Source organism: Coptis chinensis, chromosome 6 (genome assembly GCF_015680905.1).
Source record: "Coptis chinensis isolate HL-2020 chromosome 6, ASM1568090v1, whole genome shotgun sequence".
Lineage (NCBI taxonomy): Eukaryota > Viridiplantae > Streptophyta > Magnoliopsida > Ranunculales > Ranunculaceae > Coptis > Coptis chinensis.
The window spans coordinates 91,781,169-91,807,600 of NC_141461.1; the positions used below are offsets into that span (position 1 = coordinate 91,781,169).

General features: G+C 34.2%; 1 pseudogene across 1 annotated transcript; it reads right to left on the bottom strand.

Moving 5' to 3' along the window:
* Positions 1 to 11,838: 11,838 nt before the first annotated feature.
* LOC147495406 (phosphate transporter PHO1 homolog 8-like) lies at positions 11,839 to 15,757 on the bottom strand (annotated as a pseudogene). Its single transcript, XR_015197486.1, has 12 exons — positions 15,476 to 15,757; positions 14,892 to 15,169; positions 14,734 to 14,793; positions 14,567 to 14,636; positions 14,235 to 14,428; positions 13,862 to 14,120; positions 13,656 to 13,760; positions 13,517 to 13,561; positions 13,271 to 13,420; positions 12,755 to 13,193; positions 12,520 to 12,633; positions 11,839 to 11,863 (listed from the first exon to the last, which is right to left on the bottom strand). The product of XR_015197486.1 is annotated as a phosphate transporter PHO1 homolog 8-like (transcript).
* Between the last annotated feature and the right edge of the window lie 10,675 nt (positions 15,758 to 26,432).

Sequence of the window (26,432 nt, forward strand, 5' to 3'; positions counted from 1 at the left end):
TCCAAGCACTTCGACCCACTCCAACAACTTAGGTATTGTCTTACCTTTATAGGTCTTCCTTTTCTGGTTTGCCTGCCGACATAAAAAATATTTACATAGCATATTAGTCATATTCACAAAAGCAAAAGATACTTTGTAACATATTTTGATAACTACAATAACTAACAAAACTTGTTCGTATAAATATACTTACCTTGATTGCATCTGCCCAGACTGAAGCATCACTTTCTATCATCATTGTATCCAGATTCCAACCGAAACCACTAGCAGAGAATGATCGCAAATCTTTGAATGATTTAACTGTAGTTCTCTTTGTCTTGATTCTGTTTTCAACGTTATCAATATCGATAACAAAACCTAGTTTATCTTTCATTGCCTCCGTAACAGCGAAGAATGTGATTTTTTTCTTCCAACCACCCGATCCTCTTAAACCTTTAGCAAGATGTTCCAAGAAAACATCTAACATGACATCATCCATAGCTTGAGTCCAAACTATTCTCCCTTTCTGATTGCGTCGGTGCTTGAGGTGTTTCTTGTGCTGCCATCCCTATTATTATATGATCATAACACATTCATTTCTACAATACATGTTATTAAAAACTAAATACTACATAGAAATTGAATTGAAAATATTCATAAATCAACCCATAGCAATTAACTGTTGCATAAATGTCAAATACATAAATAACTAAAATAATATAATAGACAAATACATGTCAATCACTCTCTTTGCCTACGAAACATATGACGCTCGGCCCATATCCTCTCTGTAAGGTTGGTCTCGAACAACTTCCACTCATCAGTTGGCCTTAGTGCATTATAATCATGACCTTGGTTGTCCATATCTCTAGGTTCATCCACATTATTCGGTTCATCCTATCCACCAAGATCGCCAGGATCAGCCACTCGTATGAAATTATGTAGTATACAACTAGCTATGATCAAATCAACTTGTATATCCACATTGTAAAAAGGGGTTATCCTCAAATAAGCAAACCGTTGCTTCAAAAGTTCAAAAGTGTGCTTTACTACATTACGCAGTGAAGAATGTCTAAAGTTAAATAACTCTTTCTCGTTCTGTGCTGCCATTTCTCCAATTTCAGATAAATGATACCTTGTTGCTCGGTACGGAACTAAGAAACCTGAGGCAAGTGGGAAACCTGCATCACCTAAGTAAAATTTACCAGGTGGAACAAACAACCTCTCCCTTGAATGGTTGATAAGTGCTCAAAAGTAATGATTTATAACCCCAATTATGTGTATGTTAGTCTCCATTTTATATGTAAATATTCTAATATGATGCAATTGAGTTTTTGCAGGTCAAAGAACCTAAATGTGAAATATGGAGGGAAAAGAAGTCAAACAAGTCAAAAAGGAGTCACTGAGAATTACAGCTAAAGGCCTAGGGCAAAAACGTCATATTTGTCTCCATAAGTGCCAAGCCTAATAGGACTCTAAAAGAGGATAATAATTGAGTTAGAAGAGTCTTCAATCTGATCTCAAAGCCTTAATTTTGACTTCATAGGAAGATGAGATCAATATGGAAAAGAAGTCAAAGTTTCACTAGAATTAGGAAACTGAAAGCTGTTAGAAGCTGCAGCTTAGGAAATAGCATGCAGGGCAAAGTGGGCCACGTCCAACTTTGATCCAACCGAATTTAACTTTTCCAGGATTGCTTCTAGAAAGATTACAGAGAGTTTGACACCAAATAAACATAGGATTCGGATCTCTATCCAAACGAGCATGTAAGCCAATATATAAGGCACAAAAACCTCGGTTTACATCATCTAGGAAATTTAGTGTTTGCATCTTAGATCTAGAATTAAGAGAGAAAAAAGTTCAGACCTTTTCACCATTAATAGTTATAAAGATTATTCCTTCTCATATTGTATTCATAGCATAGTATGAGGAGTTAATCTCCCTTCTCTTGGGAGGGGAGATGAAGCCTTTTTCGTATGTTTTAGTTTAGTTCTTCTTCTATCATGTTTTAATTTAAATCCCTCATTGAGTTTCTTCTTATTCGTCCATTGATCTAACGCTCCTGTGGAGGTTAGGAGGTCTTAGGGTAATTCATGATTGTGTAGAGCCAAATACCACAAACCCTAGATTCTTTTATTATAGTTTTTAGTGTTCTAGTGTGATGATTGGATTCTTTATGACACCTCAATTAGTTGTATGGTTAATGCCACATATGGATTTTCCAAGGCACCTAGAGTTGTATATTGAATACCACTTAAAACACAATTTGGTTAGATAGAAGATATCATTGGAGATTGAAGAAGTATTTGATGGAAAGATAGAAAGCACGTTGAAAGCCATATATTATCATCATGGTTATGAGCATAAGGTTTGTAGGTTTGTAGGTATGGTGAGTTTCTATTGGTGATTTATATTAAGCATGATAGATAGATCTATTAGACTAATGCTATGATTTTGGTAGATTCATCTCTCCCAAGATATTCTTTCTCTTGATTCATATTCATATATTTAATTTAGTTTAGTTTATGCATAGTTTACATCTCAAATCAAATCAATTATATATTCATCATTACTTAGCCACATCTTTTACTTGCATCCATTAGAGTAATTTAGATTAGGAATTTCTATTATCATCAACTAGTTATTTAGAGTAAGATTGATACATTGCTAGGCACTATACTAATCAATATTTAATAGGCTAAGTAAAATTTGCAAAATATACGTAATACAAACAACGACACAAATAATTTAGGTGTTTAAGTGCTTTTTTCAATGGCCACTGCCCATAAATTGATTAGGTGATAGAATATTTAATTTAGATTACTTTAATTTAGGAATTTATAAAGTTTAAATTGCATATTTAGTATAATTAGATTAATTTAGTATAATTCAATTAGATTTGCATAGTAGAAAGTATTTTCATAAAGTTTAGTGTTTGTTTAACAGAAAAAAAAACATTACAGAAAACGTATTTATAAATTTCAAAAAATTCTGAAATTTTACAGAGCTGATCTGTACAATATCAGTAATTTATTAAAAGTTTTTCAAATTTTTAGTACTTGTCTTACCTGGGTAACTAACATCATCTTTGCAGTACCCCATTTTCAGTTTTCAGGACGCAAGCATCTGTAAAAACAGTCAAGCAGAGTTATTTGCACATTATCAAAAATTCTAAAATTTTTACAGGAAGAACCTTGATTTGTCAGGAGCTTCTAAAAAAAATTTGAGTATTGTTTGACCTGTTTTGACCACTTAACTAGTTGCTTGTTTTCAGTGTGTTTCTGCAGCTTTTCAGGACCAAGGTCTCTGTAAGAACAGTCTAGAAGAAGGATCTATAAAACTCCAAATAATCCAAACTTTTTACATGATCATCCCTGACACGTCAGGAGACTCCAGTAAAACTTTTGTGATTTTTAATGCTCTTTTACTTATTTATTCAATCGATTGTTTACAGTGTGTGCAGAAAACTTCTTCACTGGACTCTGCAGGATTAAACAGTACAGAAGAGAGACTTAGCAAGCTCCGATTGCTTTGAAATTTTACAGGAAACTTCCTGAACGTATCAGGTACCTGCTATAAAAATTTCAAAAATTTTGGTGTTGTTTTGCTTTCTGTAATAGTAAGTGTTTCTCTTCCACCGTGAATCCCCTGTTAGCGGTTTCATAATTAGCATTAATAGTTAGCACCATATAGTTTCATAATATAATTTAGTTAATTAAGTGCATATTAGATTATTTTATATAGCTTTATTATCTAGTGCATGAAAACTTGGTTTCGTGATTCACCTCGTAAACGTTTAATCAGAAGAGCTAATTCTTGTAACAATATTCTAATTCTGGTTTTGGAAGAGACCATACCATCGAACTCAGGATCTGATTCTGAATCTGAAACACACACACCACTAGTAGACTTAGAGGATACACTAGAGAGAGTACCATTAGCCACCATGGCTGATCAAAGAACTCTTAGCACCTTGTTTCAACCTATCGCGGTTCAACCACCGAACTGCATAGTGATGCCCGACAATAACAATAACTATGAGATTAAGCCCACCATTCTTAATATGTTGCCAAGATATTATGGAAAAACAAATGAAGAACCGTATAATCATCTGAGTAAGTTCTTGAGCATATTAAGTACTTTTAAAGTACCTTATCTTTCCCCTGAAGAAACTAGATTAAGGTTGTTCCCCTTGACTTTTGAGGATGTCGCACTACGTTGGTATAGATCCCTACCCTCTAATTCTATAACTACTTGGGAGCAACTTTAACAAAAGTTTATGAAACAATATTACCCTTTACGTAAAATTGAAGCCATGCAATTGACTATTTCAAACTTCAAAGGAAAATCTAATGAAGAGTTTCATACAACATGAGATAGATTTAATGATTTACTTGTCCGCTGTCCACATCATGGTTTTGACATACTTAATATCGTACATTACTTTATAAAAGGTCTTTCACCTATGAACCGTCAGTTAATTGAATCAATGAATGGAGGAAGATTTACTAGTCTTACTCCTGATGAAGCCTACACTTTTTTACAAAACTTTTCTGAGAGTTCTAAGGATTAGGGCAATAGTAGTGACCATGTAGACATGGCACGGGTAGATAGGGGGATGAGTTTTAGTAAACTAGGTATGTATGAGGTTAAAAACGAACTCAATGAGAAACTTGAAGGTGCCATTGCTAGTTTATCCACAGGAATTGAAACTTTAAACAAGAAGTTTGATTCATTTACTTTAAATTCTCCAATGAATAATCAACCTCAACAAGCAATGAATGTCAACCAATTTGTGAAAATTGTCTTACTATAGATCACGACACCTCAATTTGCTCTATGTTTGTTGCTCAAGGTACTGATGATGTTTGTGCTTTTAATACATTCAAAAGACAGGGTTATCAAAATAATTTTAACAACAACAACAACTATAACCTAGATCTTACAAATAACTCAAACAATTCATGGAGACAGAACATGCCTCCACAACAAAACCAATATGGTTTTCAAGGTAATCAAGGGAACAATAGGCAACAATACATAAATAGAGGCACAGTAATACCTTCTCCTCAATATCAAAATTAACAACAACAAACAAACATGAACAGAGAATTAGCTATTGATCCTATGGCTAATTACCAAACCCAACCCAACACCACAAATGAAACCATGAAAGCTTTAGCCACCAAAACCGAGAATGAATTCAAAAGAATTGACAAAAAATTTGATATTATGGCTCAACAAGTAACACAACAAATTTCTCAGGTAACTCAACAAATAACTCAACAGATGAGCCAACAATTCAATTAGATACTAGCTAGTCTAGCAGACAGTCCCAAGATAACTCTACCAAGTCAATCTGAACCAAACCCTAAAGGTAGAAATGTTTATCAAGTTGAAACCACCCCTTCATCCGCACCCACAGAGGCAGTTAACTCTATATCTGCCCTTAGGTCAGGAAAGAAAGTAGATAACAAAGTTGACATACCTGATTTTGATGAAGTTGTTATAACAAAAGATAAGGAAAAGCCAGTTGAAACTAAAAAACCAAAGAGCAGGTAACCAAAAAATTCCACCTGCACCATTCCCCTCTAGGTTAAAAGATAACAAAAAGGAAGCACAATATAATGAGATCATGAATATTTTTAAAAATCTACATATCAATATTCCTTTTCTAAGTGCAATTAAACAAATACCTTCATATGCTAAATTTATAAAAGACCTAGTAAAGAAGAAAACAAATATTCCTAAGGACGCTTTTATTGCACAAAGTTGTTCATCCTTACTACAGAACAAAGCTGTAGTAAAACATAAGGACCACGGTAGTCCTACAGTTACGTGTAGAATAGGAGAGGACTACACTGATCAAGCATTATTGGATTTAGGTGCTAGTGTGAATTTGTTACCCTACTCAGTCTATAAAGAACTAGGGTTTAAGGACTTGAAACCAACAAATGTTAGACTACAGTTAGCAGATAGGTCTATTAAGATTCCACGAGGGGTAATAGAGGATGTGATTATCAAGGTCTCTAATTTTTATTACCCCGTTGATTTTATAGTTTTTGACATTTTACCTACAAATGGAAACCAAATTCCTATCATCTTGGGTAGACCATTCTTAGCTACAACAGAAGCTTTAATTAATTGTAGGAATGGGAACATGTCTATCACTTTCGGGAATATGAGAGTAGATGTAAACACTTACACTATTTAGAAACCCTGACGATGATACGGAAAAGATGGATGATTTATGTGTAGTACACACAATAGCTAATAAAAGTTTTAGAAACACTCACCACAAAGATCCATTTTTATCATGTGTATCACAATTATGCATGAATTATAACAAGGATAATGTTATACACCATATTAATACATTGCTAGACACTGGTCAACCTCATACAAAAATAGAAGACATTCGAGCATCTTTATGTCAAGCTACTTTTAATCGTAGATTTATCAAAGATTTAATTAAGATGACTCACCCTCTACTAAAATGTATAGGCCACGCATGGAAAAGAAGGAAGATAAAAAAAAAGCAAAAATTGGATTACAAACAAGTTTTAAGTCTAGGGAATCTGACTATAAAAGACCCACAAATTTAAAAAAATTAATTACCTAAGCTAATTAGGGGTAACCTTAAATTTCTCCCCTTTGTGTCGGCTGGCGGCATTAAACGTAGCGCTTATGGGAGGCAACCCAAGTAGTTAAATAGATAGTTTAATCAGTAGCTCATGACAAGAAAATATAACTGAGAAAATAAATGCGTACCTGAACCTGTGGCGCTGAAGATATAAATTAAAAAACTCACTGAATTCTTGAGCTTTTTATATTTCCATTCCAACTGTGAGTAGCTTTCTCCAAATCCAATTCAAACAATGATAGAGGACTAGGGAAGTTCCAATATAACCAGGAAAACTAACCCAGTTCATGCAAAGCAAAAGAGGGAGAGTGCGATAGATTTTGGAATTCGAGTTAAGATAGGAGTTGAAATCTGCCCAGGGTCAGGAAGCTGTAGCTTCACGATTATGACTAGTAGAGAAGTGGAGCACTACTTAAACTTCTCTTATAAAGCTATATTTTGTAGCGTCTCCTGCGTTCACTACATCAACACTTTCTACATCTCTGTATTCTCTATCCCATCAACACAAAAGGTTTGGGGAGGAGCTTTAAACATCAAGAGTATGGAGAATTAATTAGTTTTTAGTTGTTATGGTATAGTATTAGGAAGAGGGTAGAAGTAGTAGTAATAAGTTTATTTCCTGCTGTCATGGGCTTAGTTGTTTTTTTCTTATATTATCAATAGTTTATGAATATGATTTTTTTTTTATGAATATTTATATGAGCCTAGAAGTGTTATGTGATGCATTTGTATCACTGCGTGAACTAGTAAGGTGAAATTCCTCTCTGTTTCGGTCAAGTGAGGTAGAATACTTTTGTGTTTCGGAATCAAATCCTACTCTAAGTATCGATCCAGTTAAATGGGCCTGAATACTATAAAAAGCCCAATCAAACAAAAAAAAAGATCGATCTTCTTCTTCTTCCAGCCGCACCCACCACTCCTTCTTCTTCCAAGCCGCATTCACAGTTCCCTCATCGTTATCACAATGAGTTATCCTCATAACATAGCATCCACCACTCCCTCATCATTATCACCACTTCACCCCACCTATTAATAGGCGCTGCAACCTCCAGTCATTGTTATCAGCACTTGCTAATCGGCAAGACCTATCGCCGGTTAGTTCACAATCAGTTTCCAATTTTTAATTGTGTAAACAACTTTCCCAAACAGTAGTGATTCCGATTTCATGGTGAAGTCAATTTCCCAGACAGTAGTGATTCCGATTGTGTAAACTCTCTTGATTACATGGTGAATCCGATTTCGCTTTTGATGAGGTTTTGGGTATTTGGTTTAAGTTTGCGCTTGAAAAAGATTTAGGAGAAAGAAGGTTATACTGGACGATTTTATACATAGCAAGTATTTAAAGTTTCAGTTTCGTTCCTGCGGTTTCATTGTGTCCTCTTACCCTCTTTTTGACCGTACACATTACGCTAGCTCAAGGACAAATTTGCAAACAGTTGGACATGACGACCGAACGAAAGATTCACGCAGAACTCTGTTATGAAGAGTTGTTTGATAACAATGCCATGAATGAATTTTTTAAACAAGAATGCGAAAATTGGGGTTGGGACTGTCTCTTTTATTCTAAGGGTGATAAGTGTCCTAAAGATATATTGTTTGATGTTTCTATGATTGTCGAATCGATTATGAGAAGGCGAGTGGCCTGGGAAAATGGAGTTGTATTGGGAATTTGGGATAATCAATCCGAGCTTATTAACTGATTTTTTGGTAGAGAAATTTGGACTCTCGCAGTTCCGCATTTTCTTAATAAATATTTTTGATCACTCGTGTACTTGATTGTCTAATATGGCTTTATTTATTTTACGACAGACAAATCTTGTATTCTGTGCAACAATGAAACTATTGATTTATTATTATTATTATTATTATTCATTGTTTAATTCTTATTTTTATTTTTCAGTCGTGTCATTTGTACATATGACTTATTATTCCACTCTAGCACTTTTTCTTCGTCTTTTTAGAGACGTGAAACTCTATAGAATGAGCACATGACAAATATTTAGTCGTTGTGGTAATTATTGATCCTTATGAATCATCACTCTTATTTCTTTTGTTAAGGATATAAATTCTACAAATTTTAGCTGATGTAATTTGGCACGCATTTAAAGTAATATCCCTCCTTCTCTGATTATTTCAATTATGGTAAGCTTTCAGTTATTTTATTTAGTCATTGAGGACAATGCCTAATTTAGTTAGGGGGGTGAGAATTAAAATTTTGCAATATTTTAATTACAATATTTGGAAAGTTTATATGTGAATTATAGTGATTCTAGGTGAAAACTATATTTTTATCGTTTAAACTGGCTAATGAAATTGGAAATTATAAGTCATAATCAGGATTAGTAAAACTTTTAGACTAAGTTTCTATCACTAGAAATAGATCTCATTGATAAAAGTCTTAGTCTAAATTAAGTTCATATTATACACCACTAGCGGAATTTCAAATGAAAGAACAACTTAAACTTCTACCAAACTAGAGGATTAGTACAGAGACTTGACCTGTAAGACTTGAGCTTTTCAATTTTAAATTTCTTGGAGAGTCTTTACGAAAATCTGAGTCCAAGTTGACTCAACCATTTTTCTATGCTTAAATTCGTTGTGTAGTCTCATTTATTCTTGATTTGGTCAATCACGAGGTGGCATCAACTGGGGAGATAGCCATTAGGTCTTGTAGTCTATTCAAAACGGAATATCATACTGATAAGTCAATCAGTGAACCAATCAGCCTTTATCCCAGCTAGTAGGATTATCATATTAACCCCTTTTGAGCCTTATATATTAAACCTTTTATTCTTAAACCAATCATCTTAAACCCAACTCCAGATAAGGAGTATACCCCATATTATTAGCCTTACCCATATTTCTGAGGATTTCTAAAGAACTAAAGAGAAAGCTAGAACGAAAAAGATTTTGAAGGAAATTTTACCAAAGTCAAATGACGAAAATCATTCATTTTGCTCAAAGAAAAAAAAAATTAAAAAAAAAAAAAAAAAAAGAAAAAGAAAAGAAAGAAAAGAAATATAAATAATTGAGCAGAAGTCGTGATAGAGTTCAAGTGTTGCAGTCTACAAGTGAAGAAAATTTCCAAGAAGGTCAAAAGTACAAAGTCTTTAGTATATTCTCAGAAATTTTTGAATCATTTTTACCCTTTTCATGTTAGCCTGTCCTAAGCTCCATTTTAATACCCAGACTTATCACTAAAGTATGATATGAAGTGTAGAATAGGTGAGAGGATGCTAAAGTGAAGGACCCGACATTTCAAATGTGATTGACACTCTTTCCATGAGACTTTATTTATATATTTGCAAATTTCCATCTTTCTGACTAAATATGTGGGATATTCTATTTTTTACTCATTTCCCTGCATATGAAGGTAAAATAGAAAACTTATCTGAGAGAGATTTTCTTGTGAGTGTATGAAATGGTGAGATTTGAAGTCAAAATACTAATCCAAAGGTGAGGTAGAAATTATGTTGCTTGGAAAAGAGAAAGGAATCAAAATGGTTAAAAATGAATAAGCTCTAGTTAGGATGATTAGTCAGTCTTTTCTATCTTTATGAATAGAACCTTAGCCTAATGTTTTATGATCATGGGTATGATAAGTAATAACTTTTTGATTTAGACATTTTAACTGAAAAAGTTGCTTTATCTAGATTTCACCATAGTTCATATGTAAAATTGATTTTGTGGGTATATCAACTGAAAACCCTCACGAGACTATAACTTGTCCTTTAAGGGTAACTTAAAGGTTTAAGGCCTTATTGCATATGGTAAATGCAACTGCGATGCCTGCAAAAATAAGTTAGTTTATTATTTAATTAGTATTGTTAGTTTTGAATATTTTTCTAGTATAACACATATTTGCTAAGAGACTAGCAAAATGCTAGTTGGGGGTTGTGATAAGTGCTCAAAAGTAATTATTTATAACCCCAATTATGTGTATGTTAGTCTCCATTTTATATTTAAATATTCTAATATGATGCAATTTGAGTTTTTGTAGGTCAAAGAACCTAAATGTGAAATATGGAGGGAAAAAAAGTCAAACAAGTCAAAAAGGAGTCACTGGGAATTACAACTAAAGGCCTAGGGCAAAAACGTCATATTTGTCTCCATAAGTGCCAAGCCTAATGGGACTCTAAAAGAGGATAATAATTGAATTAGAAAAGTCTTCAATCTAGTCTCAAAGCCTTAATTTCGACTTCATAGGAAGATGAGATCAACATGGAAAAGAAGTCAGAGTTTCACAAGAATTAGGAAACTGAAAGCTGTCAGAAGTTGCAGCTTGGGAAATAGCCTGCAGGGCAAAGTGGGCCACATCCAACTTTGGTCCAACCAAATTTAACTTTTCCAGGATTGCTTCTAGAAAGATTACAAAGAGTTTGACACCAAATAAACATAGGATTTGGATCTCTATCCAAACGAGCATGTAAACCAATATATAACACTATACAAAAACAGGACATTCCTAACGGTCAGAAACCGTTACTAAAAATATTTGTAACGGTTTTTTTTGAGTCACAATTTTGGCGTTTCTAATGCGTTATTAATATTTGTAACGGTTTAAAACCGTTACATAATTATTTATTGTAACGGTTTTTTTCGTAACTAAAAATATTTGCTAACGGTTTTATTTGCTTAATTGTGTTACTCTTTTCTAACATTAGTAACGCTTTTATAGAGTTCGTAACGCTTTTTGACCGTTACTCGTTTTTAACAACAGTAACGGTTTTATAGTATTAGTAACGCTTTTGTGTGTTACTCTTTTCCAACGGTTTTAGAAAGTTAGTAACGTTTATTTATGTAACTGATTTATAGAATTTGTAACATTTTGGTAACGGTTTTGTTGCTTTGTAAGTGTTACTTATTACAAAGCTTAGTTACGGTTTTCCACCATTACAAAACTATTTCATATGTAAAAAAAATAATTTCCCCCAAAACCACTCTTTTTGGGAGACTACTAACCTGCATAAAGATGTCCCCACTTATTGGGTATTCTACAATCGTCCATAACATAAACAAAAAATCTCACAAGTACATCTAATCACATAATCTTTTATTAAAATAATATCACCAAAACGTCTTTTCATAAATAAGACTTGTCACGAATGAAATATACATTGTTTTCCAAATCAATGGGACTTGTCCCTAAACTCTAGCTCTCACGTCATTTGTACAGAACTCCCACTTTCAATAGTTGCAAGCATCAGGGGATGACTTTGGGATGGTATCATCAGAAAAGTCCTTTTCATCATATACACCAATAGAAATAAATAAAAATGAGTCAAGCAGTACGTAGAAAACAAATATGTATAGATATATAATTATATAATTATATCTTATTCTTAAGTAGTAGCTCCTTATACTCAAACTACAAAATTCAGAAAAGAGAGTATGGTAATATACTAGTAGCAATAGAAGCATAGTATTGAAAGTTTATGTAACGCCCCAAAACCCTATAACCTTGTCAGACACCTTGACGAAAGACATAAAATTTTTGGCAAAATCTCCTTTGTATTTTCAACATTTCATAGACATAAATCCCGTTATAACCTGAAAATCAAATAATATACTTTCATATCATATATTAAAACCTCAGACCTCGGTCGTAAACCTAACTACTCAAATATATATTGATTCGTAAAACCAGCTACTTAACCATCTCGACCAATGCTAGTTAAGTCAAATAACTAATCCTCGAATCAAAAGGACACTATATACACTAGTATACTGCATTGCAGTGGGGGCATGAGCGAGCCGAAGAAGATTTTTTAGGAAGGGGGTTTCAAGAATATGAAATGTCCATCTTACTTAGGTTTAAACGGTTTTTATGCTTTCATACATAGCTTGATTGGATGGGATTGGAATATCAATAAGCTACAAAGAAATCACGAACATACCTTAAGGAGTTTTCCAGCACCCATAACAAAACCGGCATCAGTGTTTCCAATTCCACTGGCGAACTAGCCAAATGCACCAGCATTGCATGTGTGTAAATCAATACCAAGCAGGACCTGCAAGCAAATTAAATAAAGTCATAAAAGGAACCACAAAAATAAAAGAAGCCTGGAGAGAGAGAGAGAGAGAGAGAGAGAGAGAGAGAGGCACCTCCCCAGGCCTACAATGATGACATACCTTTATAATCCGGGTTAGCCTGCAATACGATTGAACAAATACTTGATAAATACCAGCAGAATATTAAATTCACTTAGCTGGAAAGATACAAGCACTTTCATACTTAATGCATAAACATCCTTTTAATTTCTAAATGCAAAAAAGGGTAAGAACTTGGCCTATGTGGCTTGTGTCTAGGCTGTTAGTGGTCTGCAAGGAGCTTGTCTCTTAACCATCGATTCTTAGAATGCCGTTGTAGGAGGCCCCAGTCAATAACTATGTCCCAGTAAGTTCTCACAGTTGCTGCAATAGCTTAGGAGGTGAATGCCATTACTTTCCAAGTGAGTGTATTTTGCCTACTGTAAGTTGTTCTCATGCAGACAACTACAATAGTTGTAAAGTATTTCAAACTGTTCTAACCCTGTATTTCGTCTTTCTCCTCATACAAGCGCCAAAGGCACTGCCACAGAGGAAAACCATAGTTAATGCTAACTCATGATTATGAAGTTAATTTGAAGCAATGAAACACATAGTAACCTAAAAAAAGCGGCACCAGTATGGGATTGTAGCTATGATGAAGTTAAATGTGACGTACACACCGGAATCCTTGCAAGTATTTTGCCTATGTTTGAAATCTCCCCAACCATAATAGCAGATATAGAACTCGAGACTCCTAATGGCCTAGACCTGAACAGAAGAATAAACAGATCAGTTATGTCTTTAAAAATATATTAAAAAAATGAATTACACACTTAAAATTTAATGTCATCTGTTGAACCGAACCTGGCTAGTAATCTGGTCAGCCAAGAAAAAGTCTGGTAATGTAACCTAAATCAAGGAAAAATGAAAATGTAATGTTCATTATCCTTTCTACGTTCAGAGTTGTAGAAATTGTTGATTTAAAGTTTAGTTCAATATTTACCTTATAGAGAGGAGCACAGATACTATGGAATAGACAGTGGAGTAGGAAGAAACGACTTGAGCGGTATATAAAGTTAAATGGGCAGACTGTTATGAAAAGTACAAGCTGCACAGGGGAAAGTCACCAGTTAATTAAGTAACACATATCAGCAAGATATAACTTGTAAACGACTATATAAACTGCACAAGTCTAGCTTCAAATCTTACAGTAACTAATCCTAAAGGCATTAACTCTGTAAGCGCCTCGTAATCTTTGGTTTTGGGGTCCATCTCCATGTCCAAGTTTGACAGCACAGCTGCGAGAGCAAGTGTCGCCAGAGCTGTGCTGACGAGGAAGACTTCTCTGTATCCTAACTCTGTTCCTTGCTTGAAACCAAATATAAATGGATAATTGACACGATAACGCCTCCAAAAGAATATGTTGACAGCATACATGAACATGTGTTATACAACTAATCCAAATAAACTGCAGGAAGTTTACATTTCAAGATTAACAAGAGACAAGGAAAACAGCTTCTGATTTTTCAAGAGAGCACGTGTGACATATTGGAATTTATAAGAATATTAGATCAAGGGTCACCTATAAAGGGGAAACAGGTTTTCCATATATTGAGTACTACCCTTTGTTCCCATGATTCCACGTGCATGTATGATTAGTACTAGCGCCAACAAGAGAGCTGCTGTCCATTTCTCATTTTTAGCTCCCCCTCCAGCAGTGAACACTTCTTCCACTGGAGTTGCACCTAGATCCTTTAACAATCCATAAGCCTTTGCCTGAATCACATGTAAATAGGCAATTTGAAATGATTTTGCAGATATGAGCATTGGCTGGTAAGACCTTGAAACCCAACGTATATAAATTAGTTGTTAGTAGCTATCAGAAACAAACTATTTAGAACAGCGTGTTTTCACCTCAATGCGAGCAATGGATTCTAGAATGCCATGTAGGTACTCTGCATCATTTGCTGGTCTTGGATGTAACCTAATAAAAAACAGCAACTGTTTACTTCCTGATGATAAAAGATCATAGAAAACCTACAACAAAGAGAATTTAGATCTTCATTCGTTTCGAGGACTACCCTTGGCATGGACCACTTTGGGGTCTCGGTCCTTGTTTGCAACTGTGCCAGCACTTGGGGCTAAAACAATACTCAGAGCTTTATTACTGACCGCCAAAAGATTGCTAACTAGAACCTTAGCTGAAAAACTTTTCAACAAATTAGGAGGAGGGTAATACCTGGGTGGCATTTCTGGATCCGCCACAGGAAACCGTTCGCCAACTGCTGGGAGAGGGTAGTAGTCATGAGGAGAAGATCTCTTGGGATCTATTTGCTGACTCAATTTTCCCAACTGGTCATCCGTGAAAATCTGCCTAAGAACAGCTCCTCCAGTATTTGAGGCACCTCCAACAAGCCACCTATCATCGAGACGATGACTATACACCCCGTATCGTGAATCATCGACTCGTCTGGTGCTAAGGAGTTTAACCGCAAGCGTTGAGCCTAACGATGTTACCTAACAAAGTATACAGTAGTTCATTAGTAGCTACATACGTAAGGAAAAACCAAGCAGATGCAAGGGACTTAAGGGAAAGATACCCCACACTATTAACCGTTTATAGTATACAGAATGAATGTTCCTGAAAACTGCTCTATAAACAAAATTTAAATAGTGGTCAAATATTTCAAAACATCCAAAATAATGAGATGGAATGGGCATTTGGTGTAATCTGTTGATGCTATATCCGTGATGTTCTGTTGAAGAATACATTATAGTTTCTAGGAGGAATACAAAGAAAGATGAGTTTTGAAAATGTCTTACGGCTTTCCCAGGTTGTGTAGCACGTGCTGCAAGAAAAGCAGCTATGCTATCTGCTGTCCCTGTACATATAACACATTCTTTTGGAAAACCTGCCATGTTGGGTATGGAAAATCAGCTTAGGCAATAGTGAAAAGAACAGGACTCAGTGTGCAACGTTGACTGCAGTTGCTAAACTTCTAAAGATGACTGGCTTCACAAAATTCACTTAAGAGAACCTAATAGCATCAAGAAAACTGGTTCAAATATGTTCACTCTCTAATTTCATGACTTTCAAAATGACAAGTAGTTTTCTCTATTAGAATATTGCAATATCATCGGCCTTCAAAACATATAACATACCAAACTGCACTCTAACATCCTCTTTCATCGAGCCAACTGAAGTTCCAGGAGTTCCGAAACCATGCTTGTAAACATTAAATGTACAAATCCATGTGAATAAACAGAACGATAAGAATTGTTAACCAACCTTGAATAACAAGCAACAAGCATAGCTAGTAATTAAGCGAATTATTCACGAATTATTCGCGAATTATAAGGTTTGGCTTAATAAAGCGAATATCTGGCCAATTTTTGAATGATACGGTTTAATTCGAATAAATTGCGAATTATTCGAGAAACCATTTGTATTATTTTTCATGAATAAAATTGTAAAAATAAAAATAAAAACATTAAATGTTAAATGTAAAATATATAGCAAATCCATGTTTTATTGGAATATTTAAAAGTATTATTGTTGAAAATTTGAAGAATTGTTAACTTTTGCAACCTATGAATAACAAGATGAACTTGACCCGAGCAATTACACTTTCGTATTTCCACATTCCTACTTTATGGAGACTCCTATCCATAAGAAACGAACGACTCCTCCTCTTTTCACATATCTACTACAGACATAACAAAAAATTAAAAAATTAATCCAATCCATAACAAGTGTGTGTGCTCAATCACATGATCATATAATTACCTGGACCATTGCTTCCTTAGAGAATGTAAACGGGAAATCATGTAAGACATCGACACGTCTCATTTGTTGTTCTAATCTTTCACATTCTTCTTTATGTTCATTACAATGTGACACCTGTACACCAAATGTTTAACAAACTCATTACAACATTCCAATAGTTCATTTGTGTTATTGAATTTATAGGAATAAAAGACCTGATGAGAAGTGGAGCAATAAGCAATAGCTCCACCTGCTCGCCGCCTCGTCTCGTCCGCTGCTCGATCACAGCGATCTCAACGCTATTCTTTGCTTCCTTTAAGCTCGCACTCCATTTTTTTTTTGCGAAACTGCAAACCACTTCAACACTTCACTAAAAATTTTGTTATATTGAAACAAAAACAAAAATTTGAGTTCAGAAATTGAGGTAGTGAACAAAAAATTGAAAAAGATAAAAAAACTTGAGAGAGAGATGAGGGGTTACCAAAACTTGAGAGAGATGCAACTCTTGCCGATTTTGAGATAGATGCAGCTCTTACTGTCAAATCATTCCCACCAAAGTCTCAATTTCCTTTTACACTAGGTTAGGGTTATGAAAGAAAGAAATATTGGGCCGGATAATGAAACTACTGGGTGGGATATTGATATATTGGGGGTGTGGGCAATCACCTTCTCTCTGAAAAATCATCTACGACGGTCACCGAAACCAGAAAAGACAACTTGTCTCGTCTCGTATTTGGGACGAAAACTAATGTCCTTGAGTCAACCTTAGTCAACTTGAAAAACAACTACGACGGGTTAAGACAATTTAAGACGGCAATTATCGTTCTTAATTTAAGACGGGGTATATAGTCTTAAGAGTGTGTCCTATTTCTTGAATTCTGGTGTAGTAATTGTTCCACATTAAAGAAGTGTAAAACACACAAGCTTAAGAGAAGAAGCAATTTAGGCAAAGTGAACTCTATTTCCAGAATTTCAATGGAAAGGATTTTGGGGTGGGAACTGTTTTGGGGTATAACCCCAACTCTAGGAACAAAAATAAAGTTAGATCTAACTACGCCAGCCATGAATCAATACTTGACTAAGTGAAAGAAAACAAATATGAAAGCACTTACTTTGGCCACGACTTAATGCCTAAATTCAGCCAACATACAATACTACGGTTTCATTCAGATGGATCCCTTCCACCTACAAAGGCTGAAAAACACCATATAGGCAACCCCATCACAATCTTCTCCATCACTCCATTAATTAACTCTCTCCCTTCAAGTGTTAGCTTTCATAAGGAATTAACTAGACGAGTCAAAAGTAATTACAGCCTCACTTTTATGACCTAAACACATAGAATGTGAAGCACATTATCTGGCACAAGTTAAGCATCTAGAAAACACATTTGAGTCAAATCATTAAACATGTTGCAGATGTAAAGGGAGAACAATCCGCTCATAAATTTAAATAAGTATCCCCAATCAAAATTGCATTAAGCAAAATCTATCAAAATATATGATTAAGTAACCCCAATCAAATATGAATTTGTAACCAAATATTTCAATCAAAATATAAGCTTGAAAATAAAAATCTTATCATTAAATGATATGAAAAATCTTTAATAAAATAACCATCACTGAATCTAATAACATACATTCATAAACTCGGCCAATCACATTCCTGTTAAGTTTAGAAGATACCCACCTGTGGAGGATGGGTAGAAAATTTTAAACTTTTCACCAAGGTTCCACTTCTCAGCAAAAGCCCTTCAATATTTAGCAATGATCAGTAGCTGACTTGCAATCATAAAAGATCAGCAACAACACCAAATCAAAATCAAAACAGACAGAGGGGAAAAAAATTGAAACCAAGTATATTAAAATTAAACAACTCTGGTAAGTGTTTTGTCTGACTAAGAGATCAAAACAAAACAAGATTTATGGTAGTTAAGAAGAAAACTTAGAGCTCTTCAACAACTAACACAAAACCTTAATACACAAAACCTTAATTTCAAAATTGAAAATTTGAGCGACAAAATCGATAGTTCTTATCATAAACACAGTAATTCATTTTCCAACACATCCTCTAAAACCCAAAGTATGCAAAAACAAAAACGAGAATTTAAACGAAAAGGAAGACGGAAAAAATCCAGATTTTCACAATGTCTAAACAAATAAAGAAGAAAAGAGAGATGATCAAAATAAAGAAAGAACCTTTTCATTTATAAGACATAGCGGTCATGATTTGAGCAGCCCTTTATCTGATAAACTGACGAGAGGGAGATGAGCATGGGCTTCAGACTCATTAGGCTTTAGCTTTGGAATTATGTTTCTTTTTTATTTTATTTTATTTTATTTCTAATTTTTGACGTTTCCATCGACAAGCATGTGTTAGTATACCGTAAGAAAATAATTAAACTAATTATTCGATATTCACAAACGGAAAACTATGATTGCTTACGCTTACCTACCGTTAGCACACTACTAACGGTTAGAAACCGTTAGAATGTCAAAATTATGTGCGTTACAAAATCACCCAAATGGTGTAGTGTAAGGCACAAAAACCTCAGTTTACATCATCTAGGAAATTTAGTGTTTGCATCTTAGATCTAGAATTAAGAGAGAAAAAAGTTCAGACCTTTTCACCATTAATAGTTATAAAGATTATTCATTTTCATATTGTGTTTATAGCATAGTATGAGGAGCTAATCTCCCTTCTCTTGGGAAGGGAGATGAAGCCTTTTTCGTATGTTTTAGTTTAGTTTTTCTTCTATCATGTTTTAGTTTAAATCCCTCATTGAGTTTCTTCTTATTCGTCCATTGATCTAACACTCCTGTGGAGGTTAGGAGGTCTTAGGGTAATTCATGATTGTGTAGAGCCAAATACCACAAACCCTAGATTCTTTTCTTCTAGTTTTTAGTATTTTAGTGTGATGATTAGATTCTTTATGGCACCTCAATTAGTTGTATGGTTAATGCCACATGTGGATTTTCTATGGCACCTAGAGTTGTATATTGAATGCCACTTAAAGCACAATTTGGTTAGATAGAAGATATCATTAGAGATTGAAGAAGTATTTGATGGAAAGATAGAAAGCACGTTGAAAGCCATATATTATCATCATGGTTATGAGCATAAGATTTGTAGGTATAGTGAGTTTCTATTGGTGATTTATATTAAGCATGATAGATAGATCTATTAGACTAATTCTATGATTTTGGTGGATTCATCTCTCCCAAAATATTCTTTCTCTTTATTCATATTAATATATTTAATTTAGTTTAGTTTATGCATAGCTTACATCTCAAATCAAATCAATTATATATTCATCATTACTTAGCCACATCTTTTACTTGCATCCATTAGAGTAATTTAGATTAGGAATTTCTATTATCATCAACTAGTTATTTAGAGTAGGATTGATACTTTGCTAGCCACTATACTAATTAATATTTAATAGGCTAAGTAAGATTTGCAAAAGATACGTAACACAGACAACGACACAAATAATTACGTGTTGCGTGTTTTTTCAATGGTTTAGAGCAGCTCTCAATATCCGACTATCATGGGCAGTACCCTCCCATCCGGCCAATACATATGATATTTTCATATCAAATGTACAAGCCATTAGAATGTTATGCGCTAAATTTCCCTTCCGGTTATGATAGCGTGGTTGGTCTTCTATAGGTACCATTGTCGGGATAAAAGTACCATCAATTGCACCAACGCAATCCTACATAAAACAAGGGGGGGAAAACTAATTAAAAACTAATAACGTTGTACTTTAAGAGAAATGATAGCTGGGTTTAAAGGCAAGTATTAATAACTCGATGTACCTTAAAATATCTCGTGGCCCAAGGCTTCGGATCACCTCTTGTTGTTGGGGAGTTTGTTTGACTTGCCTGTCTTATGAATTCCCTCCCAAGCCTCAATACGGCTCGCAAAACTCTATGAAAATGTCTGTGAATTGTTTCTTGTGACCTTATCAAAGTCCAAGCAGCAGGCGCCACACATGTATCGTGGCCTAAAATATAAAGAAACATTCCCACTTGTTCTTTCACAGGAACCCACCTACTAGCAGTCAAACCTCTTTCTTGAAGTCGTTCACATAGGTTATTAAAGCACGCTCTATTCAATCGGAGCATTTTATGACAATTATTATCATTCTCTGAATATAGCCTCTCAAGGGCTAGGTGTCTCTCGTAGTCCCGATTTCTACGTGGCGCCCTATCAATAAGCCTATTCTCAAGAATGTGTAACACTACAAAATATGTAGCAATTACACACAGGTATACAACTATTTCGCAATCATCCATGTTCCTACGACATAATCAAAACATACAATTTCATACAATATATATCAGAAGGTTCTTGAATTAGTATCAGAAGAGAAAGAATTATTTCCCAGGAGGCATATTAAATCATAAGTAAGATAAATTGCATTTTATCGACTCACTTAATATCATGGTTCACATGTTAGAAATATGTGCTATCTACCATTTTTTTTTACAAATCTAACGAATTTCCCACGGAATTCCTTAAATCACCTGTCAACGGCAAAATCATTTACTTCTTATCAGAATGCTAAAAAAAAAGATGATTGGGTTTCTTTTACTCTGCCCATACCTCTTTCCATTGATTTTTCAAGGCGAGTCATCAAAACACCTCGAATTTCCTTAATTGCCTTAATTGCCTTATGAGAATATTGATTAGGGAGAAAATTTTAGGGAGAAAATATTGATTCGTGTTCATTTCCAAATGTTGCATCTAGATTTTGATTATGATCAGATGAAACCATGGCCCATTGCTGATCAACTTCAGTACAACAAAAATTGTGGACCAAGTAATATGGTGACCTTGTCATCAAGATCGAGAAGGGTAGTCTATCATATAAAGTGAGCTATACCAGAAGGTTTTCTCCTCTCATAGTGCTTAGACAGTGCTTTAATTTAGTTGTATTTTTTATTATTGGAATTTTTAGACAGTACTACATTACGCTCTACTACAAAATGCGGGAGAAATTATAACTTCGTAGTTTCGCATTCAACATGAAAGAAGAATTTTGCTAAAAAAAAAAAAAAAAATGGAAAATAGAGGCGGTTACCTAAAATTGGAAAGACGTCCTTACTTGAAATTGGAGATGAGGAGAAGTGATAAAGTGATGAAGACAAATGAGGAAGATGAAGAAGGGGGCGGCTCCTTTCTCTCTGGTTCTCTTTCGGTTCTTTTATTTTTGGGGGTTTTTTTTTTGTTTCCTTTCCGTAAAAAATTTAGGTATGGAGTGTGGACACAAAACCATTTCCGTTTCCCTATAGTTTTGTTTCCGCACGGACAACAAGTTTTCCTTTCCATGGGCAAACAAACAGTTACAAAACTAGGGAAAAGGTGGATCACACCTCTTTTCCTTTCCTTTCCCTAGTCTTTCCTTCAAAACAAACAGGCCCCTAGAGTATACTTGTTTCAATGTTTTCCAATTGGAAACGTTGATCATCGGAAGATTTGTGTTAAATTTTGGTAACTCTAATCTGGAACATGAAGGAATTTAAAAAGTATTTATTGTATTCTTATTTATAAATTTGTAGGTTTTTGATTATTTTAGGGTTTAGGAATTACGATCAGTTAACCTAGAATGTAAAAATTTGTTTGTTTTACACACTTAATTATTACATCTACTTATCTACTTAAGGTTGAATTCTTAATTCTTGGATAGTATTGTTGTCACACCCCAAACTTTCAAAAAATTTAAAATAGGGAATTATCCAAGATATAATTATCTCCATCGTCACCCTATTTAATCATCTAAAAACCCAGGATGAAACGAAACCCTAATAACATATTATCAACCACGATATTAAAATCTGAGATCAAATTTAAAACCAAAGGGACAGTCCTTCAATCACATTATTAAACTACAAATAAACTAACCAACTCTATTGCATCTGTTTCAAAACAAAACCGTACACTTCAGAAAAACTTAAACCATAAGATTTCAAGAGAAAATCCAAATCACGTATCCTCATTCACTGCACTCCACCATCTATGTTTCCAAGAACACACCCACGTTGCAAAACAAAGCAAACATGGATCAGCAAATTAAATTTGCTGGTATGTGTAAAACTAAAAATATAAAATAGTATAGCAGTATGTTCAATCTTTCAAATAAAGAAATATACAATAACCATAATTTCAACTTGGAAGACAATTTAGTTCCGTATTCTCAAAACGGCATGCAGTTTCTTCCCAAGTAAGATTTCAACCCCCAATATACGTTTTCAAGAAATTTCATATAACAGTATTCATCATTCTCACTTTCCAAAATAACTCACAATATAATTACCACTTATATTCCACTTATTACATACACATATGATAACTTATTTAAATATGAGTTTAATACACTTTACCTTTAAGCCAGCACGTCGTCTTAGGGTAGGACAACGTCTCTGCATAAAAAGTTAATAAATCCTACCCTCCTGCAAAACAAAGTTAGATTTTCCAAACGTAATCATTTATAATATACATCTATTTCACTTTCATTGCAACCATCATGGGTATATATAATATTGCATAATATATCGTCAATATTAACATTCATGTCATACCACCATATCCATTATATCATAATATATCACCAATATTAACTAACATTTATATCACACCACCATATCCATCATATCACGCTAACCATATTCATATTTCTTCGTAATAAATTATATGCATCATATCATAATATATCACAAATCATATCCAACAACTCGTTCATACTTAAACCCAATATTTTTCTTAAAAACCACTCGTCTACTTATGAGAACGAGGAAATATATCACAATTAGGGAGTGCATTTATCCCTCGTGAGTATTAACTCACACAAACCATATATATATTTCTCATAAGAAATCATGTACATCATAATACATAAATATTCATATGCAATAGCTCAGTCACACGTAAAATCAATATTTTATTTTGCTTATTAATTATCTCATTAACTCATTTATTAAAAGACACAGCCCAACCTTTAGTTCCTACTCTACGATTTGCACTTCACACATTTGCCAAATCACACATATCCGTGTGCCTCATACCGAGTACTACTACGAGACATATGTCCCAAGCGGGGATATCGCCTCCAGAAAACATATTTTCATCTTGTAAACTCGTAACTTGTGAGTCACAGCCATCTCTGGGCTTTCCATACACACAATCACAAAGCCTCTTTTGGGCATAACAAAATAACAGGTCATTCATGGCACATTCAATGAATACCTTGGGTCATTTCCGCCACATTCAAGGAATACCATCATAACACTAACAGATCATTAATGGCACATTTAATGAATACCTTAGGTCATTCCCTCCACATTCAAGGAATACATACCTACATTCTCGTACATTTAAGGAATACATCCAACCCACAAGGCGAATGTCTTAGTTCCTCTCTAAGGCAGCTTTTCACATGACATCATTAGTCATAAACATTTCATTTCATTTCTTTTCATCAAAGAGGCATGGAGATATCTAAAGATGTGGGTGACACATTAAATTTTCACTGGACACTTTTACACCAGATTTTAACACTCAAGAGTTCTCATTTATTATAATATTTTCATTACAAAACAAACATCGTCTCAAACAATAATTCATTATTAAAGATTCTAAACACAATAACTAATCTACTCACCTCATTATCAATTATATCAATCATAGATATCAAAAGGTTCAATCAGGAATAACGCATTAGCTAAAAGTCTCATAAATATATTTTAAACAACCACAATCACGTACACAATTAAATACTAACATTGTTCACATATAGTTATCATAATAACTAATAACTAATATATAATATAGTGGCTGCATTTTTGCTCAAAACTGCCTACATATCCAAATCTTTCAAGAATATAATCAAGTCTTCATAGTTTTTATCAGCCATATAGTCAAAGTCAAAGAACAATAAGAATTCATGTTTTAAAGTTGCACACTTCATTTCCCTTTCATTCCTCAATTATATATATACTAAACACAAACTTTAATGTAACATGTCACGTGAGATAACATAAATCTATATTAAAATTTAGTGTATATGCAACAATTGTACTTGGAATATAATACAAATGTGAAATTAAGCAATCAAGATTCAAGACACTCGTATGTCTAAGTAAAATCATTTATCTCATTACAATAAGAAAAATTAACTAGAGCTCCCCTAAAAAGAAAACATGGTAGGTTATCTAGTTAACTTGCCAAAACAATAATGTTTCCTATTCCCCTCCAAATGATACCCCACTTGATTATTTGAAAACTAGGATAGGTATACTTACTTTTTCATGTAGAACTCAAAGTCCCAATGTCATTCTATCTTGGAGTAAAAATAGTTCAAAGTTGGTAAAAATCCTAATATTTAGCAAACTAGATTTCTGAAGGACTATCTTCTTAATGACACAACGCTTTCCACAGGTGTCCAAATACATTGAGGCTTTTTGTGTTGAACAGCTAACACACAGAAATTACTTTCTTATGTTTTGCAAAAATACTCAATCTCATTCTAAAAGTTTGAAAACTAGGCTCGAACACAGTGTGCAGAAACTGATTTCTGACGCAATGTTTTCTGCCAGTCAAACTTCCAGACACTATAATTAATTCCATAGGCCTTCGAATGCGATGAGGCCAATTGGAATAGAAAGAAGACTTCCAAATCTTACTTTTTCATGTTTTCATAAAATTCTAGTTCAAACTATAACTAAATTAAAATTGGACTTGAACACAGTGCGCAGAAACTGATTTTTGACGCACTGTTTTCTGTCAACCAAACTTCCAGACATCATATCTACCACCACAGACCTCGTAATGTGACGAGGCCAATTGGGTTGGAAAGAAGACTCAGAAAACTCACTTTTTCATGTTTTGGCGAGAGTTTGAAACTGACCCTAGGTGAAAACTCTATTCCAAACCAGGCACAGATTCGGCCCAAAACAAACTTTAACCCAAAGCCCATCTAAATTAATAGAATCTGGTCCACTTAAAATAAAAAGGACCCGGCCCACAAAAATAATTGAAACTAGCCCAACAACTCAAGGTCTAAAACCATAAACTACTTAAGCCCACCATTCTGATTCGGCCCAAGCCCAACTAAAACCAACTTAAGTCTACATGTTTATAAGACAACTCAAGCCCACAATTCTAATTCGGCCCAAGCCCTACTAAAACCAACTTAAACCCAGCCCATTTAATAGTCATCTCCTACCTCCTTCTTCTTCACCAACAACCTACACCACCACCGAAATAACCACCACAATGTGACCACCAAAAGGTTCAGTTTTGCTCCCCATAAAAAACCCAACCTTTTGGTATAAACAAAACTCACATCCCCCACTTCTCTAAAATTGCCTCGACGACGCCATTAACAACCTTTGGAGCTTCAACAACTCTTCTACAACTACCAAACACCACCGAAACCACCAACCCAACAGTCATCATTTCCAATTCAAACAACAACCCAAATCAACCAGACATACACAAATAGTTCAACCCAAAACCCAATAAAAATCGGTTTACCCCAGACTCAACAATTCCAACAGTAACAAGTTTATATCAAACGTATATAAATAATTAAAATTGATTCATAATCATCTTTTTATCACATAGGTTTGTTTACACAGTAGGCAGACTAAGTCGAACACAGTACGCAGACTAAGTCGAACAATATGTAGAATAAGCACAGAAGAATAATTAAACATAAAATAATGAGCAGAAATCAGACATCAAAGTTTTTAAACAGACTTGAAAATATAGGTTCACTGAAAGATAAGAATGTCTACTCACTCATGATACGCTCCTGTTGCCAACATATCCCCAACAAGAAACCTCCCTTTTCATCTTTGAGTAAAACTCTATTTTTTTTTTTTTTTTTTTTTTTTTTTTTTTTGTCTCTCTGTTAAAAATCTCCGTGTAAACTCCTGTATAAACTATTTTTTTTTTTCCTTTTTTTTTTTTTTTCAAACAAAAACAGGGATGAAGATTTATTTCTTT